The sequence below is a fragment of the Physcomitrium patens genome, chromosome 23 (assembly GCF_059467195.1).
Source record: "Physcomitrium patens ecotype Gransden chromosome 23, ASM5946719v1, whole genome shotgun sequence".
In the NCBI taxonomy this organism is placed as follows: Eukaryota; Viridiplantae; Streptophyta; class Bryopsida; order Funariales; family Funariaceae; genus Physcomitrium; species Physcomitrium patens.
Genome location: NC_143432.1, coordinates 13,036,347 through 13,049,757, shown reverse-complemented (window position 1 = coordinate 13,049,757; position 13,411 = coordinate 13,036,347). Strand labels below are relative to the sequence as shown.

The 13,411-nt window shown below is 36.2% G+C and overlaps 1 long non-coding RNA gene across 10 annotated transcripts; it reads left to right on the top strand.

The window, feature by feature from the left end:
* The first annotated feature begins 1,970 nt into the window (after window positions 1–1,970).
* Window positions 1,971–6,793, top strand: LOC112275706 (uncharacterized). Of its 10 annotated transcripts, XR_016500329.1 has the most exons (4): window positions 2,942–4,556; window positions 5,179–5,278; window positions 5,607–5,695; window positions 6,221–6,793. It is a non-coding gene; the product is annotated as an uncharacterized LOC112275706 (long non-coding RNA). The 10 variants fall into 10 exon arrangements; XR_016500328.1 differs by having other exon boundaries at window positions 5,607–6,793; XR_016500336.1 differs by having other exon boundaries at window positions 2,957–5,274.
* Window positions 6,794–13,411: the final 6,618 nt, after the last annotated feature.

The window sequence follows — 13,411 nt, the reverse complement described above, 5'->3', positions numbered from 1 at the left end:
TTTATTGGGTTAATCTAACAAGACAGTCAGTGAATACAAGATTGTAAGTACAAAGCGGTATTGAAGATTAACAGTTTGGGTTGTTCGGGGTTCTCTGTAACGTCTAGAGACCTACCGGCTGGGGCAAAAAGGACTTCGACAAGCAATCGAAGAGCATCCGTATAGATTTACGATACATTGTTGAAGTCGTTTATATTCCAGAAGCCAAAACTAATAGACTGCTTGACTATCGACGAATCTCCATACTACCTTTTACAGCCAGACGTCCGGCGTATTCTTGAGCAGGAAAGCACGTAATACGACAACGTGTTCTTTAAGCTCATCACGACTTCCCAGCAGTAGGACATTTTGGATATAATAAGACTTTGGAGCTGATATCTAGGGATTTTTGGTAGCCTCAAATGTGGAAGGCAGTCAAAGATTTTATACAATCATGTGATGTTTGCTCAAGATCAAAAACTCCTTGTCATTGACTTTTTGGACTTCTTTAGCCATTACCCATTCCAGAACAACCATGGTCTTTTGTTTCTATGGACTTCATCACGGATCTTCCAATCTCAGGTTTTTATGATTCTATATTTGTGATAGTAGATCGTTTTACCAAGATGGCACATTTTGTGCCATGTACAAAATCTATCACAGGTGAAGAAACAGGTAAGCTCTTTCTTGACAATATCTATCGCTATCATGGATTACCCAAGGATATTATATCAGATAGGAAAACTCAATTTGTATCAAGATTTTGGCGGACTCTTTTCAAGATTCTAAAAGTGGATATAAAACTATCTTCGGTATTCCACCCTCAAACTGATGGACAAACGGAGCGTGTTAATCAAGTTTTGGAGCAATATTTAAGATGTACCATTAACTACCAACAAGATGATTGGACAACTCTTTTGCCATTGGCAGAGTTTGCTTACAATAACACGGTACATTCTTCTACAAAACAAACACCTTTCTTTGCTAATTATGGTTATCATCCATGACTTGATACTTTTGACTTTTCAAAAGTTGATAATCCTACTACAAAAGATTTGGCGATTCATTTATCAGAGCTACATACAACGATGAAGGCACAATTAAAAGAGGCTCAAGAACAACAAAAGGTCAATGCGGATGTCTATTGAAAGGAACAACCACCATTCTTCTTGGGTGATAAGGTATGGCTACTTCGTCACAATATCAAGACTACTCGTCCCTGTGACAAGTTGGACTATCAAAGGCTGGGACCATTTTCTATTTCTGCACAAATCAATCCAGTTGCATATCGTTTACATCTATCGAAGTCAATGAAAATCCATCCAGTATTCCATGTGTCTTTTCTTGAACCTTACAAGACAGTGGACATATCAAGAAGACAACAAGCTCTACCTCCTCCTATAAAAGTAGACAATAATGAAGAGTTTGAAGTAGAGAAAGTCTTAGATTCAAGGCAGCACCAAAATAAATTGAAATATCTTATCCATTGGTACGGATATGGTATTAGTGAATGCACATGGGAGCCAATAAAGAATCTTGCAAATGCAGCAAAGGCGATGGAGGCTTTTCATCGATGACATCCATCAAAATCAAGATGAAAACCTTCTTTATAAAAGAAACAACATCTAGGCAAGATAACATTCTACTTTCAATCCTTGTTCGTAGCTTCTTTGTAGTAGTGATGCTCAAGAGATGGAGAACCAACAACTAGTGGATTCAGCTCAAGAACCTTTATTTGCTAACGTATCGGATGAGACATTACGATTGTCACAATCTTCAAGACGATGCAATCGAGATGAAGATCTTCAAGAATGACATGTTCTTCCTCGAATAGATGGCGAGATACAACGCGTTTGGTATCACGATTTGGAAAGAGACTCTCGATGTTTGGTGATTTTGCTAGAGGTAGGAACAACTCTTGATGGTATTCGAAATGTTTTATTGGAAGGAAGTTATGAAGGCCTCAACAATGATCAAATAACTGGGTGGTCTTCCTGCCCTGGTATGGGACACTATTGATGGTTGAGACGCCCTATCAATCATCTTTGAAGAGAACAAAGATCAGAGTATGTAGCGAATACAATGCGTCGCATCATAGATTTCGTCAACATATGATGACCGCTCCTCGTGGAACTCGTCCCTAGAAGGAGGAATAATGTCACGGATATACTCATATAAGCTAATAATTACATATACAAATAGATAGAAGTAAGTAAAAATAGATAAAAGTAAGTTAATTCTATAGTATTTAATATAGAAGCTTCTTAGAAGCTTCATAGACGTTGCTTTGACTTCATAGGTGTCTTAAATTGATTTTTTGGATTAGAAATGTGGTCAACAAGTTGGCCATGTGCCACACATATTGTTAGCTTGAAGATCAAGCTAATTTTGTGGCCCACACGTAGAAAAACTTGCCTTGTAAGTCAAGGCATGTGTTCTACAAAGTCAACACATATTAGAGGTCCTATAGAACATCGCCACGTAGTCCATAGTTAGATTGTATATATAGAGACAAGATTGAAGACTTCTTCACTCTTCTCAAGTCCTTTTTTGCTTCTAGTCTAGTTTCAAGGGTCTCTAGTTTTCTTGTCTTTTGGCAATAGCCATTCCAATTTCTCTTTCAATATATATCCTTGTTTATATATATATTTTGTTAGCTCTCTTTGAGTGAAGGCTCAATTGTCTGAATCATTTTTTCATCGAGTTCTTGTCCTTGACAGATGTAGAATTATGGTGTAATTTTGAATGGTTTTAGTATTTTACTTGCTTGTGTTCTAATTGTAATGTATATTTTAATAACTATTTAAAAATCTCATAAGATTTATTTTGTGTACATACAGTGATCCTTTATTCCAAATAAAATGATATTTTTTATTTTTATTTTTTTTGAAATTGGGTTGCAATTTTTTGAATATTTTTTTTTAAAAAAAATCCTTTTTCAAAATGAATTTTTTTTTAAATTAAAAAAGTAACACAATCGCATTCCATTTTTACTAAATTAAACTAAATTAAACAATAAATTCATGAAATTACTTACATATTAAAAGCCTATCGTCACATGTTCGGTATTTCATTAGTGTATGTCAGATGTCTAATTCTACAAATATAGATTAGTACATCTCAATTGCACAATCTTTCTGTGATGAAATTTCTTGATATAAACGAAAATTTCGAACTTCAGAAACTTCAAACCTTAGGAGCCCCAATGCATCCATTGTTATATAAAACCACCAACGTATTATAATGCCCTCGGGAATAGACCCCACCCTTCTGTAGAGGCCAAGAGGTGAGGAAGGTTCCATCCGTGGTGACAGGGTCAAGCGGTGGTAGGGTCCTTGCAGCACATTCCCTTGACCCTGTTCCCTGTTCCCGTATGGGCACAAAGTACAAAGCCCCCACTCAAACAAGTTCACACCTGTTGTTGCCGATAACAGTAGTTTCGGCGAGTTTCATCGCGTGCTTCTTCGTTACGGTGCCCCTTTGGGCCTGTAAATCGAATCTATTTTGGTGGACTTTGACCTGATACAATTTTGTTAATAGAATCCTTCTCTACATGCTCTGTTTTAGTGCGGCGCTCAAGGAATAATACGGCTTAAGGGTTTTGCTGCAACACTTAGAGGGGATTTATCGCTACGGCGTGCGTTTTTGAGATAGTGTTGGCTTGTAGTAAATAATTTATACTTTTTCTTAGGTGTACAGGTCTCCTTTTTTGTTTTTATAATCAGTACACACTCAGATTTTACGAAGACGACGCCGTATGGATTTTTCTGGATGCGGACACGAGAACGCTGGGAGAGGAGTGCAGTACAAGCAAATTGCACTTGTTAGGGAAGTTTTGTCGTGGTTTCCCCGTCTTCCGATTGAGTCGGTTTTTATATTTTTCTTATAATGGTTCCAACTTTTAAAAATTCGGGCAGAGATATCTCCAGGCAGCATTCCTCCAGCTGGAAGTCTTATTCCTGGGCATCTTCTAAATCGTTCAGAACTTCGATCTTAGTGGAGGACACGAAGTCTCGGAACACTAATGTTGGATTCGGCTATTTCTTCATCACAACTGAGTACTTGTCATGCCAAACTGAAGCCGATCACAAGAGGTGGTGCACGTACCAGGATGAAAACTTGGCGTTCCGGTTGGAGGTAGTCAACCGGAGATGTGTTTGACAAATATATTATTCCACATGAGGGATGGAATAAAAGCTCGTCTCCCCAGACATTTTGTGTCTAATCCAGGTCGCCTGCCGTCCTGTGTACCCCAACGTCTTCAATTAGCGTTTTGCTCTAAGCTTGTAGAAGCTCTGACGCGCGAAATGGAGATTTCCCCAAGACGATAATCGCATCGAAAGTCGATGCATCTTTGACCCAAGTACTAACTCACAGTGCTGTTTGGATGACTGATGTTTTTCTGGCTGAAAATTATCAACAATCACTTTGTTGTGAAGTTCTTGTTCCTGTATCATGCGTCTGGATTCTTTATCAATGATTCATGTGAGCTCTCGCATCGCGCTTGATATCAGAAACTGAAACAATTGGTGATGACGGCTGGGGTGCAACCCCAGTAGACAATGATGCTTCAGCAGGTATGCCTGCTCCTGACTATCCTTCTCTTTCTGAACTTAGTTTTTGAATTTTCTTATCTGATTCTCTCTTTTGACTGGTGGATCCACACATACAGTTTTATATACATTTTCTCTACATTAGGAAAACAGTTTAGTCACATTTGTAGAGTAGCAAATTTTTTATGTCCATATTCGTTTAGCTTTTTGTAAATGCTGTCGTCCATTCTGCTATAATTTGATGTTACAGCTACTCACTTCAGCATTTGTACTACTGCTGACAGTAAGAAGTCCTGAACTTGACAAGGGGAATGAACGTTTTAGGATATGTCAGGGTTTCGATCTAACATGCAGACCACGACAGTTATCTCATATTAGTTCTTTCAATGACTGGAGCGTTGAGGTTGAGATATATCCCTTCCATATCAGATGTGCAGTGAATGATTTTGAAGCGACCAAGACAAATTTGGAAGTAAACTATCTTATGGACTGTTCGTATAGATGAGCCCAAATCCTCCTCAAGCTTGCCAGTTTCAAAATGCTATTTAGCAAAGAAGAATATGTTGATCATTCATGAATTTTAAGTCTTCTTTCGTGCAGTTTTTTTATGTTTAGCGAACGCATTTGTTGATACCACTGAATTCAGACCTTTCAAGTGCGTGGGAAGTTATTGTTTGAAGCACTCTGTCTGATTGGAGCAAGCCACTCCAAATCGAGAGTGTGGAGCACTGGGATGATACTGGTGGGTAAGAAACTTGGAACTTTGTAATAATTGGATGAACACCTGTAAAAGATTTAGGTCTATGTTTTAAGATAAAAGTGGAATGGAATTCAACAATTTCATCTGACCTAATGGCATATGTGGATGATAGAAGCCGATGTCAAAAGGTACCACATCCAATTCACAGTACAGTTGTAATTTTGCTCAGATACTAATTTTCCGATACTGGAGGGCGGTTCACACTATCTAGAAAAAAGTGAGTAATCTCATTTTTCTACGACGAGAAGGTTGTCGTTGTGATGATTACCATAGTAACAGGTTCTAACTAAGACATGCTGACAAATCTAATGCAGGAATGCTAGCTCACAAGTTCTCATGTTCAGGGAAATTCAGCACTCTTTGAATTGCTTCTGCAACATCACTCTCTGAAAATCTCTCACAGGTACCACCTATAATGTTGACATTCTCAATGAAACATCAATGTCCACGCGGACCGTTGGAATTGGTGTTTGGAAATCCCAAAATTCTGAAACATGACTACGAATGAATGAGGAACGCGCGGCCTTTATCTTTTGGACAAAAGCGTGATAGCAAGTAACCTATCTGTGTGTTCCAAAGAACTCAGCAAGGTCGGCAGTTAGCACTGCAGACGTGAATGCTACTTTTCGTTACTATGTTGTTTTGTTGAGTAAATTTGGTCAATTGTCAGGCTTTTTGCTTCTTGGAACCTTAGAACACTCAATCCCAGCCATGAAGAAATCATTCCTTGCACCACGCAGATATCTATTATCGCAATGTTGAGTACGAGAATGAAAATATGAATGATCTGGAGAAGTATGCATAAGTTGACATTCATTTTGAATTCTGTAACCGCAATATTGTGACAATCTACAATTCGCATTTCCTGGTACAAATCAATGCATACTTATCAAATTCACATACTGACTATTACGTATTGTTGTCGCAGATTGAATCGTGAAGCTTTCATGAAATTTTAAATTGATTTCCCTCCATATGCCTTTGAAGAAGTCCTCGAATCACTTTTAGCAACCTTGCGTACATTACTCACCTCAACTCTTGGTGTTTTCTGTGCGTAGTACACAACCCTGTCAACTTGTGTGGCCTGACTGGGGTCATGCACTTGGTTAAGTGTTTGTTCTGATATTTGGTCCATCGTGAAAGAGTTTTTATCAGTTGGAGGTTTGTGTATTCCATCAACATTTGAGTGTGCCTTGCTCACATGGGTGGACTTTGATAACTACACTTGAAATGTCTCAAGTATAAGAATTTCCTCTTGTTACCATCCCGACTCTGGTTTTTCTAACCCAACTGGTCACCTCCCCATTGTGCATCAAACGGACTCCACTCTACCAAAGAGAATTAGTAACTTGCTTCACAGCCCTACTGGAGCAACTTATAAGTTGCAACAGAATAGACTTTCAGTGTAAAAATCATTTTATTTTACAAGCTCTGGTGTGAGTAGGAACAATTTACAATGCTATGCAAAGTTTGTTCCTAGAAACCACTAAAATTCAACGTATTTTCCTGTATATATCCAAATTTTTGTACTTTTTTATACTGCTAAATTGTAAAGAAACAAAATTCTAATAAAATAAAATAAAAAATCTGCTAAACTATATAAATTATATATTATGATTTATTGCATATTTATTAAAAAAAAATCTGCTAAATTGTAAAGAAAAAAAATTATATTAGAGTTTCTTTTTTTTTTTTTTTTTTTTTTTATAATATCAAAAAATTCAAACATACCTTAAGGAGTCTTTTTTTGCATAGAAACCCAATTTAAAAAGCCATAGTTTTAAAAGCCATATTCAAGTCACTTCCTTGATGAGGAAAAATCCTTCCTTTAAAGCTTTGGCCTTCGAATATAATATAAAGTAAGAAGAGGCCATGAAACGTACCAAATCATTTTTTTATGATAAGAGACAATATAATCTTATATAATTGAAATAAGCAAATTAATAAAAAAAAAGATAATTGCAAAGTATAAAATAAATTAGAATGACTATTGTCAATTTTAAAGAAATTAGAAAGTCTTTAATCAAGACTCAAATCAAGAAATGTGTTCAGAAGATTGAAGATGGCTTCAATTTTGCCTCCATAATTATTCACAACCAAAAAGGTCTTGTAGAAGCTTTTAAATGATCATAAGTCTTGATACTTAAGAATAAAGTTGTAGATTTTTTTTAGCACAATTTTCTAAATCTAATAAAAAAAACTTCTAAAACAAGATTCAGTAGCCATGTAACATATCTATAGGAGTCTAAATATCTAAAGCATATCTATAAAAAAATTTGAAACTGCTTAAAATAGATATTATCTATCTAATATGTTTCTACTTATTTTTATTTTTTATAATAATATAGGTTTATATTATGTTAGTTTTTTTTTTTTTTTTTTTTTTTTTTTTTTTTTTGTTTTTTGGATGATATATTCTATAAGAAGCAATTATATTGTTTCATAAGTTAATGAAGTTTAAAATTTATTGAATAGTTTTAATAACATATTCTACCATATGTTCTACACAAAGGTAGTTAGAAGGTTCTTCTACTCATCAATAATGTCTTGTGTTAAAAGAGAAAGACCACTAAATTATTTAATTATTATTAAGAAATTTATATTAATAAATTTTTTAGGCCATGAAATATAGTACTCATCTTCAATAGTATTACTACATATTAAGACTCTCTTCTAAAATTTTAGCACCAACTACCATATTTAAAGTATAGTAATATTATTATAGCAAATAAAAAGATCAACAACATTACATTCTCAAATTAAATTTTAGAATATTAGAAATTATTACTTAAAGATAGTTATTTTTAAGAACAAATATATGTTATATTAGAATCTTATTGAATAGACTAAGTAATCAAAGAATAATACAAATATTTTTTTTTTTAATTTTAATAATATTTTTAAATGATTATTTATCATCATACATAATATATATATTATAAAATTTTAGACTCAAAAAAATACTTATATGACTTTTTAATTACAACTAATGTATCTATATATATATATATATATATATATATATATATATAACAGAAGATCTAAAAAATTAATTGCGGTTAGAACTAAACCATTTAAATAATTATTTATTTTTAATAATATTTAAGTTTAAATTTTAATATTCATAAAATTTTAATCTAATATAAGATATTTCATACCATCTTTTAAAATTAAAAAAATTAATATTTAATTTTATGTAAAGACTATTAAAAATTATATAGAACTAAATAATTAATAAGAGAAATCTATTTAATTTTATAAGAAGATTATGATATTTTTAAAATTTAAGAATGAGATAATTTTATTGTTTCTATTTAAAATATAAAGTCAAATACTTAAGAACTAAAATATTTATTAATACATCCATGTGTGTTTTATTTTTTATGTGGAATCAAATAAATTACAATGTTAGTTAATTTTATGATATCACATTCCTTCTTAAGAACAAAGATAGAAGAATGAATGAATTTCCTAACTTTGTCAAAATAGAGTCTTTGACATTAAGTACAATAAAGAGTTTGCAATAAAGATTTTTTCATATATATTTTTGATTTTTTCAAATGAACTTGAAGCAGTTATATTCTATGTATGTATACACTCTTACTATATATTATTAAATAAGTATGTTAATAAAAAGAATCAAGGTTTCACCTACATGTAATTGAAGAATATAATCGTAAAATTGCATATAAGTAATTGTCACGGATATACTCATGTAAGCTAGTAATTACATATACAAATAGGTAGAAGTAAGTAAAAGTAGGTAAAAGTAAGTTAATTCTATAGTATTTAATATAGAAGCTTCCTAAAAGCTCCATAGACGTTGCTTTGACTTCATAGGTGTCTTTAATTGACTTTTGGGATTCACCACTTTTGTCGTATTACGTGCTTTCCTGCTCGAGAACATGCCGGATGTCTGGCTGTAGAAGGTAGTATGGAGATTCGCCAATAGTCAAGCAGTCTATCAGTTTTTGATTGTTAGAATATAAACGACTGCAAGAATAGACCGTAAATCTAAACGGATGCCCTTCGATTGCTCGCCGAAGTTCTTTTTGTCCTGGCCAATAGGTCTCTAGACATTATAGAGAACCCTGAATAACCCAAACTGCTAATCTTCGACACCGCTTTATACTCACGATCTTGTATCCACTGACTATCTCGTTAGATTAACCCAATAAATTTCATTCACTTCGCATACTCAATCCTATAGACATCCTTTTAACTCTTCATCACAGACATAACTCGATTTCACAAAACAGTCAAGAGTAATCAAACCCACTTCATTAAAAATCCCGATTCACCATTACAACACTGACTTCAGCAACGATTGCCTCAGTCTTCCCAAAACCCTATGAAGAAAAAAAACCCAATTCTCTGTCTTCTTTCCCGCCCGAAGCATGAAGCTAGCTCTCCTCTTCTTCAAAAAAAAACTCTCCAAAACTTATTCTCCTCCTAACCTTATCCTCTGAATTTCTTCAATCTTCCATCTTCGATCCGGGATTGGCTCCCACCGTCAGAGCTTGGATCCGAAATTGGCTCTCGCCGTCAGAGCTTTGTCCCCCATTTTTACCTTTAAGAGACCTTTTTACCGAAAACAACGTTCCTTGAAACGGCACAAAGAATAGGACAGCCTGAAACAGAATCGAAACCCCGTACTTGGGTCGACATTGAGTCGCTCGACCAATTCAGGTCTCATATTGGCTAAGAGTCCAGTGGTAAGACCCGGATGTCCCTGTAATTGGATCAAATTGGTCCTTCGTGTCAGATTGGCTGAGGCCCGTAGTAAGACCTGGATTTTCTCGTAACTAGACTGCATTGGGTTGCCCGACCAATTCAGGTCTCATATTGGGTAAGAAGACCCGGATTGGATTCTTGAAATTGGATCCAATTGGCTCTTTGAACTAAGCTCACCCGTCGTGTGAATTGGTCCATTCCCTTCCTGCTGACTCCCGTTATTGGAATCGAACGGAGCATTTCAGTATGCCCCGGCTGACTGTAACGTGGTGACTGAACCTGGCCACTCAGTATTTGCACTGGAGTTGGTCATTGCTCCCAATATTCTAGGTAACTGAATATTAATAAAAGTCCCCTTTCTTTATATTTTCACGGTATACTCGTGTTACAACATGACATCCACCCCCTCTGAACGTGTGCATCCTCCGGTATGCACCAATTTACCTAATTGCTGTTTGGTTCAAAATATATCATCTACGTCTTTGTCTAGTTCGTCGTTGTCAACTTCATTATACAAATCACTTTCATCTTCTTGCTGCAGAATCTCTATACCTTCATTAAGGTCTTCCATATTCATCTCCGCGTGTCTTCGTTTAAATATTTTTACTCGCTTTTCTGCAATTGGTATTTTTAATTTTGTACCATCTAACTCCCGTAATGAGTAAGTCGCATTATCATGAACAGTTGTTATTACATATGGTCCAAACCAACGTTTTAAAAATTTCCGCAAAGTACTATGTTGATTATCCGGACTATTGTCATAAACAAGTACCCAGTCACCTTCTTCGATTGCTTTAGGTCTCAATCAATGTTGCTTGTCGAATCGCGCCTTGTTTTGTAACCTTGCTCTTTTTAACCTTCCCAATACTATCTGGACATCTTCCGTTCTTTGCTCCAATTGTCGAATCCTAATAGCCAGAAGTTCTTCTCTTGTCAATCCATCTTCCCATGGTAGCATACTCTAAGTAAGTACATTTTCTTCAATCGGCATAATTGATTTTTGACCTGTCATAAGTTCTACTAGCATATATCCTGTCACCGACCTACGTGTTGTTCGATCAACCCATAATGCAAATGACAATAGCCGTGGCCACTCTTTAACTTTCCCATTACAAGCTTTAACCAATGCTTTCACAATCGGCGGGTGATCGCGTTTGCTTTTTGCATTCCCTTCCGGATTATAAGCAGTAGTCAGTGATAGTTTAACTCCACATCTTTCAAAGAACTTAAGAGCTTCTTGTGCATTTAATTCTCCACGATCTGCAATGATTTTTCCTACGCACCCATTGTCGTATTACGTGCTTTTTTGCTCGAGAACGCGCCGGGCGTCTAGCTGTAGAAGGTAGTATGGAGATTCGCCGATAGTCAAGCAGTCTATCAGTTTTTGACTGCTGGAATATAAACGACTGCAACAATGTACCGTAAATCTATACGGATGCTCTTCGATTGCTTGTCGAAGTCTTTTTTTTGCCCTAGCCGATAGGTCTCTAGACGTTACAGAGAACCCCGAACAACCCAAACTGTTAATCTTCAATACCCCTTTGTACTTACGATCTTGTATCCACTGACTATCCTGTTAGATTAACCCAATAAATTTCATTCACTCTGCATACTCAATCCTATACACACCCCTTTAATCCTTCAATCACAAATGTAACTCGATTTTACAAAATAGTCAAGAGTATTCAAACCCACTTCATTTAAAAATCCCGATTCACCATTACAACACTGACTTCAGCAGCGATTGCCTCAGCCTTCCCAAAACTCTATGAAGAAGAAAAATCCAAATTCTATGTCTTTCCTTCCCTGACCCGAAGCATGAAGCTCCTCTCTCTAATTTCCTTGATCTTCAAAAACCTCCAATGAAAACCGAATTGGTAACCTTGCAAAAGCTTGAAAACTAGCTCTCCCCCCGATTCCCCCCTAACCTTATCCTCTGAATTTCTTCAATCTTCCGTCTTAGATCCGGAATTGGCTCCCACCTCAAGCTTGGATCCGAAATTGGCTCTCGCCGTCAAGCTTTCTCCTCCATTTTTACCTTTAAGAAATCCATTTATCGAAAACAACGTTCTCTGAAACGGCACAAAGAACAGGACAGCCTGACACAAACCGAACCCTGTAATCGGGACCACATTGAGTCGCCCGACCAATTCAGGTCCTATATTGGAGAAGATGCCCGTAGTAACCTGGATGTTCCCGTAATTGGGTCAAATTGGTCCTCGCGTCAGATTGGCTAAGACCCGTAGTAAGACCTGGATTTCCCGTAATTAGACTGCATTGGGTTGACCGGCCAATTCAGGTCTCATATTGGATAAGAGGACCCGGATTGGATTATCGAAATTGGATCCAATTGGCTCCTCGAACCCGTCATGTGAATTGTTCCTTCTCTTCCTACTGACTCCCGTTATTGGAATCGAATGGAGCATTTCAGTATGCCCCGACTGACTGTAACGGAGTGACTGAACCTGACCACTCAGTATTTGTACTGGAGTTGGTCGATGCTCCCAATATTCGAGGTAACTGAATATTAATAAAATTCCCCTTTCTTTTTATTTTCACTGTATACTCGTGTTACAACACGACATCCACCCCCTCTGAACCTGTGCATGCTCCGGTATGCACCAATTTATCCAATTGCTGTTTGATTCAGAATATATTCCCTACGTCTTTGTCCAGTTCGTCTTCATCACCTTCATTATCCATATCACTTTCATCTTCTTGCTGCGGAATCTCTATACCTTCATTAAGGTCTTCCATATTCATCTCTGCATGTCTTCGTTTAAATATTTTTACTCGCTTCCCTGCAATTGGTATTTTCAATTTTGTACCATCTAACTCCCGTAATGAGTAAGTTGCATTATCATGAACAGTTGTTACCACATATGGTCTAAACCAACGTTTTGAACATTTCCACAAAGTACTATGTTGATTATCTAGACTATTGTCATAAACAAGTACCCAGTCACCTTCCTCGATTGCTTTTGGTCTCAATCGATGTTGCTTATCGAATCGCGCCTTGTTTTGTAACCTTGCTCTTTTTAACCTTTCCAATGCTATCTGGACATCTTCCGTTCTTTGCTCCAATTGTCGAATCCTAATAGCCAGAAGTTCTTCTCTTGTCAATCCATCTTCCCATGGTAGCATACTCCAAATAAGTACCTTTTCTTCAATCGGCATAATTGGTTTTTGACCTGTCATAAGTTCTACTGGCATATATCCTGTCACCGAGCTATGTGTTGTTCGATCAGCCCATAATGCAAATGACAAAAGCCGTGGCCACTCTTTAACCTTTCCATTACAAGCTTTAACCAATGCTTTCACAATCGGCGGGTGACCGGGTTCACTTTTCGCATTCCCTTCCAGATTATAAGCAGTAGTCAGTGAT